Genomic DNA, 6,561 nt, shown 5'->3' with positions numbered 1-6,561 from the left:
ACATTCATTCGTCCACGCTTGATGTCCAGAGGCTCCGACAACAACTGGGTGGATGCCAGTTGAACCGCGATCTAGTAGTCTTCTCCTCCTTCCTCTCGGTGTTGGAATTGGCTGCTGAGCTTGTGGTGGAGACAATCTTTGCTGAAACCATTAAAAATTTTAAAGGAGTTTGGAGATGCCGCAAGAACCCGCCCGATTTGTGGCCACTCCGCGACCCACCCTTCTATGCTCTGGAGCACCTCACGCTGGGGCTTGAACTCGTTGCATTTTAGCAGTAAGTGCTGAACGGTATCCCACCCTTTGTTGCATTGGGGGCATTTGCGGTCTTTTGCGAGTCCGTACTTGAAGAGTCTATCCTTAAAACAGCCGTGACCGGTTAAAATCTGGGTAAGCTAGAAATTAGGACTGATGTGTTTGCTCGCTAGACGTTCAGTAACGTCGAGAAAGAAGTTGAATGTCATTCGTCCTGTGTCCGCTGTGGACCACTGTTCTTCCCATCTGCGAATGGTTTCTTTCCAGAGGGAGACAAGGCCTTCTTCGTCATCTGGCTGCACGGTCACAGTTCCAAGGGTTGCCTGTTTACTAGTGCGAAGATTGTAACGGGCGCAACGTTCGTCAATCACAAGCTGAATGGGCACTGCCCCTGCAACTACATAAAGTCCCTCATACGATGCCGTCTTGTATGAAGACGTCATCGTAATCAGGGCTCGCCGTTGCAGGACCCTAAGAGCCTTCCAATCCTCTACCCCACATAGGTCACTCCAACCTGCTGCCGCATAAGTGACAACAGATAGGAAGTAGCCCTTGTAGATAGTGGACATAGCCGGAAAGCGCAGGCCTCATTCAGTCCGTGCGAGACGGCGTAGACGACCAAAAGTTTTATCTAATTTCGTGTACCTTGTCTTTATGTGTGTTGTTGGTTTGAGGTCCTGGTAGAAGTGTACCCCTAAGTATCTAACGCTCTTTTTGGATGTTATTTTTGTTTTGCCTATTACGATTTTCGGTGGCTTTAAATCATACTTGGGCTTTTTTTGTCTCTTCGCTTCATAGGAGTATGGACCTTTGTCTTTGCGTGGACCGCGTCGGGTGTACTCTCCCTTGAGGAATATTGCCTCGGTCTTGGACTCCGACAATGTAAGTTTCGCGGAACGATACCATTCCAGTATCGAGTCTACCGTCCCTTGCCATTTTCTGTCAATGTCGGTATGTGAGGTGCCTTCTATGATGACGAGAAGGTCGTCAGCATAGGCTACAAATTTACTTCCGTGTTCTGTTGACTCTAATTTTGTAAGTCATTTTACAGATACCGTCGGACAAAAATATTTTACACACGCGCACGCATACTCACACAAACACACGGACGGATGGGCAGCCATCTGAAAATGGCCGAAATAGCTTCTGAGGAACTCGAAACTTCGAGATCTGATTTCGAAAATCGGGGTGGAAACAGTAACTTCCTGAATTTTTAAATTTTCTTAGTGGGAAGTATGAGAAAAATTCAAAATCATTCCAATCAAACTGAAAATCAAGGAGTTCCAAAACAGCAGGAAGTTCTCAAGCTAGTGCGCAGGATCAACCGTTTCTCAGATTTTTTTTTAACGTTTCGTTGACTTTTCATAAGTAGAAACATTACTTAATGAAATACAAACAGTATAGTTTTTGAAACTCCCGCCAAGAAAATTAGAAATTTTCAGAACAAAGGAAAGTTATTGGTTTTTGTCCGATTTTCGAAAACCGAGTCTTAAACAAATCTCGACGTTTTAAGGTCCTACCCAAAAAAAACAATATGGTAGCGACAACTCTCTGGACAGTACTGAGTACTTTCTGTAAAAAAAAATTTCAGGCAGTACTGTATGCTATGTAGACTAGGGTGCTTTGTTTGAAACGACCATTTTTTTTTTCTGGTCGGGTTTTTCATCACCGGGGATCTACCGGAATGAAGTCCGAGTATACTTACTATGTGGCAACCTTGTTCAAAGATTTAAATGTTGGGCGCCAGGTGATTTTAGACTCACCAATAAACAATTGTCGAAATGTCAGCTCAGGGTGGCGGATCGGGGAAAGGTCAGGCACTTAAGATTACGATAAAATAATTGATCAGAATTGGCAAAGTAATTAATCGTATATTGAACAGAAGAAATAATTGATCGGGTTCACACAAATTATCGGTTACAAAAAAAATACTAAATGCCGTGGTCGGCTTCACTCGATATAAACAAAATTAAAAAAAACGTAGTTGATCGAAAACAGTCAGTTCATTGCTCAAAAAAAAAATAACAGTCAGTTGTCAAAATAGAAATACTTTTATTTGATTTCACAAACACACACGACGTAGTTCTTAACGAAATACTCGACCGTTGACGTCAGAGTATTTTACATAGCAAGACTCGACTGCCGCAACGAATGAGAAAGAGATAATCCGTAATTCTCAGAATTGCTCGATTGAAATAAAATAAAATATAAAATAATATTTTATTTCAGTAACGCGTAATTTCACTATCATACAGTTGTCACGGGTAATTAATTATTTAATTAATAATTATTACACGACCACGGTTCACTCGTTCACTACAAATCGGTTGCACACTTTGTTCAGGTTTCGCGCCGAGGCTTTGGCTTGTTCACAGTCGTCGGGCTATTGTTCACTCGGAATTTATTTGTCGGTCACTTTAATTGATCGTTGATCAATAATCGAATTGTTCAAAACTCGGAATCGAAATTGGTCGTTTGGTCGGAGTTGAATTGTTCAAAGTACAAAAACGCGGCCGTTCAGTTCGAAGTCTATCCCGGATCTCTCGTCATCATCCATGCGGTCGATCTATTGCTCGGTCGAAGTCGAAATTTTCGATTCTAGATGTCACTAGAATTTGCTCATCCGGTAACTTTCTATCATTCGAAATAAATTCAAACCACGAGTCGATGTCGAATTTTTCATCATGTTACAGCATGTAAAAAAAATTCTCACCAAAAATGAGCTCTTAATTTTAATTTTAAGTACTCGCTAAATGAATTTGAAATTTTCCCATTTAATTAACATGTAAATTTTGATTTTTTTTTTTTCAATTATCTATATCTCCGCGGCATTGCAAGATATCAAGTCGCTAATAGGCGAAAATAACAGAGGAATCCTTCCTCTTTCAAAGTGCTTGTAGTTAATTTACGTTTTGTAACCGGTCTCACTGGTAAAAAATCTTAAAGCTAATTTCATCGCAGATTTCATGGTTCACTAACTTTAGAACAAAATTATACAGGATTTTTTTTGTAAATAATTGTATCCCTTACAAAAAAGGTTATTTAGTCCATTACTGTAGAGCTAGTAGTTTCCGAGATAAATCTAATTAAATATCTCAAAATTTGAGATATCGCTGTTTTATCCACGATTTTAGTACTTTTTTATAAAATTATGGCCAAAGAAATATATAATATATCCCGATTAAGATATCGCGAAATCTCTACTCCAACTATAATTCTATCAAGATCAGTTCTACCCTAACTTTTCTACCATTAGACAATTATACCATATGAAAATCCTACCAAAATATTACTGTATCAATTTTTTTATCCGAAATTTTTTCATTACCACGAAACATCCCTTCAATTTTGTAACTTTACCATTTGAAAACTCTACCACAACCATTTCAGCCATGAAAATCTGATCCAAATCTATGTATACCTGAAATATCTATGCCATTTAACAGTTGAACCAAATAAAGTCTACCATAAATATTTCTACCCCTTATTAAATTTACCACAACACAAATTTACAAAAAAAATGCTTAACCAATTAACAAATTTGCCTAATAATATTTCTATCTCATGATAACTCTAACACTTTTTTAACTCAACCAGTTTAAAACACTACCATAATAATCACCGAGAAAAAGTTGGCATGGAACTGTAACGATCGGGAATAATGAATAAGTGCTCCTAATTGCTCACAAAATGCTCAATTGTAATCCGCAATTGCTCACATTATTAATTAATTACTTAATTATTTATTGGTAATTAAAAATACAAAAAATTTTTTTTTTGTATCTAAGTAAATATAAAGACTTTACTTAAAACTTTTCTAACTAACAAATTGCTCACCTTTTGCTCATTCTATACCAATACATTTTTTTACAAAATAACTTTTATTTATTGTTAATTAATTAAAAATAATTATTATGATTCAAATAGTTGTCAAATGGTGACGTCATGAGTAGTGGGAGACACTTTGTCTTTGCACATGCGCACAAATAAAATCATCACGCATGCGCATTAATAGCTTTATCGCGCATGTGTATTATATAATCACTTTTTTAAAAAAATTTTATAGAAACAAGTAATTAAATTTATATTGTGATGAAAATAGAAAGAAAATTTTGAATTTTGCTGCATGTAATTGTCATATTTACGCAGACCAAGTACACTTAACCTTTGTTTAGTTTTTAATTCGCACACTTTCTACGGCAATTTCTTTTGACCACAAGATATATATCTTCTACTCGGTATTTGTTAATTTTAATTTTTTTTTTTTGTAAAGAATATAAATTATTTCTTATAACTCGATACATAAACACTCGTTCATATCAATTAAAAGTATGGAAATTCAACAAATATTAGCAGCTAGAAATTAATAGTTTGAATTTTTAATAATAAACAACAAATAAAAATACTTATTTCATAGCTCTATCATTAAGTACTATATTATTTGCATCATTGAAATCCCTAATAGTAAAATTATTTAGTATAAAAATTATGATTCAGTTACTATGCTTAATTTACAAATAGAAACACCTGATATCACCTTTAAACACAACAAGTCTGAAAATAGTTATTTTTTTGGTAAATAAATCAATAATAAATTAGTTATATAAATCGCGTGCCAAAAAGTAAAAAGGCGCATGAATTTTTTTTTATCGCCAATTGACCTGTAAAATTTTTTACGCATGAGAATGAAATATCGATTTTTTAAAACTGAAAGAGCCTATGTCGTTAACTACGCGTTTTTTAGCTTTAGGAATTTGGAAATTTTGTGACCTAAGCTAGAAGGGACTATAAATTATTTTTCTAAGGAATTTTATAAAAAGCTCAGACTAAACCTAAAGATGAAAAAAAATGTTGCAGTTAAAAAGGTGTAGTCTAAATAATACGTTCTTTTAATATTAAAACGAAAAATATGTCTTGAAAAATCACAAAATACACGTGATTGGCTTTAAGATTTTTTACCAGTGAGACCGGTTACAAAACGTAAATTAGCTACAAGCACTTTGAAAGAGGAAGGATTCCTCTGTTATTTTCGCCTATTAGCGACTTAATATCTTGCAATGCCGCGGAGATATAGATAATTGAAAAAAAAAATCAAAATTTACATGTTAATTAAATGGGAAAATTTCAAATTCATTTAGCGAGTACTTAAAATTAAAATTAAGAGCTCATCTTTGGTGAGAATTTTTTTTTTACATGCTTAGAACATTATTCCGTCGATGGACCAGAAACAAAAAATAGTCGTTTTAAATGCACCCTAATATCAGTAATCGGCAAAAAAAATTTACTATTTCCACTTTCTAATTAAAAAAAAAATTAAGAATTAACAAATAAATATCAATAATTTTCTTCAAAAATTAGTAATTAGCCAGAAAATGTTACTAATTTTCCATAAAATTGAATAATTAGCAGAAAAAATTACTATTTTTTTTCGAAAATAAGTAATTAGTAAAAAAAATATTACTAATTTTTTTTGGAAATTAATAATTAAACTAGAAATATTATTAATTTCTATTTTAAATTAGTAATTAGCCAAAAAATATTGCAAAATATTTTGGAAAGTTAATAATTAGTAGAAATGTTACTGATTTTTCGAGAAATTAATAGTTTAAAATAAAATATGACTAATTGTTTCACAAAAATTAGTAATAAGTTGAAAAATATTGCTGAGTTTCTGAAAATATTAGTAATAATTATAAAATATGATTGAAAACTAGGGATAACATATCAATAATTTCTGTTGGGAATGAGAAATAAGGAAAAATAATATTGCTCATCATTTTCTGATTTGTTAGTTAGCTATTTCGAAACTTAGAACAATAAAAAACAAATTTGAAAATTAATATTGTCACGATCGGAGAGAGTGAAGGCGACGGGCGAAGGGTTATTATTAATTAATTATTTAGTAAAATTACCCACAATATTTATTCTATTACTCAACCAAGGAGCCTAATAGGACCGTCACGTGGCTAGTGTGAGAATGTTTAATATTTGGCAAGTTTCGATTACTAAATAAGTCTATTTCGTACCGAGCGGAAGTAAGATAGACAATCCCGATCGTTGACCTGCGTGGCTTTAGGGTAGGTCAGGGATTTTAAAGCGAGAAAGAAGCAGGTAGGTGAATATGGGCCCTCGAGAAGTCCCTGTTCTTTTACATCTGTCTCTTTCTGTACCCGTTAACTTATGAATGTTAGAGTAAGAGGTATAAATAAGAGAAAGATGACTTTTTAAAAAAAAAAGAAAAGAATCTGTATATTCTTATAAAATTATAATGTTGTTTACATGTGTGTACTAAAATTAACAATTATGATC

The sequence above is a fragment of the Microplitis demolitor genome, chromosome 4 (genome assembly GCF_026212275.2).
Source record: "Microplitis demolitor isolate Queensland-Clemson2020A chromosome 4, iyMicDemo2.1a, whole genome shotgun sequence".
Lineage (NCBI taxonomy): Eukaryota > Metazoa > Arthropoda > Insecta > Hymenoptera > Braconidae > Microplitis > Microplitis demolitor.
Note: the sequence above shows the minus strand (reverse complement) of the source record.